Consider the following 461-nt stretch of genomic DNA (forward strand, 5'->3'; position numbering starts at 1 on the left):
TACATACAACGATAATAATATATTTTATGTGCTCATCTGCGCTCGTCTCGCGCTCTCGCGCGTTCATTTCGCCTGCTGTTGCTGCTGCTGCTGCTGCTGTTGTTGTTGTAGTCGTTGGCTGTGTTGTCGTGGTTCGCGTACTTTTTAGATGATTGTTTGATATACAATATACAATAATAATCATCGAGAGACAACAACAGAGATACCGAACAAAAATTAGTGCTGCCGTGCTCTTTCGTGCTCTGCTAATGTTAATAGCGTTTAATACGTTTTTTGCGTTCTGTATCCACCGTGCTTTTTCTACTTGAGCTCTCTGGATGAGACAGCAGCAGCTGTACACTGCCTCTGACACCACCGCCGACACCGTCGTTGTTGTTGTCATCGTCGCTGGCTCGCGTTCATTTGTGTATTTTTGTGTCTCGTACACATTTTTGCAAGAGACAAACAATCAATTGGATGTT

The sequence above is a fragment of the Sitodiplosis mosellana genome, unplaced genomic scaffold, assembly GCF_009176505.1.
Source record: "Sitodiplosis mosellana isolate CC-2019 unplaced genomic scaffold, AAFC_SMos_1.0 Smas_scaffold_6197, whole genome shotgun sequence".
In the NCBI taxonomy this organism is placed as follows: Eukaryota; Metazoa; Arthropoda; class Insecta; order Diptera; family Cecidomyiidae; genus Sitodiplosis; species Sitodiplosis mosellana.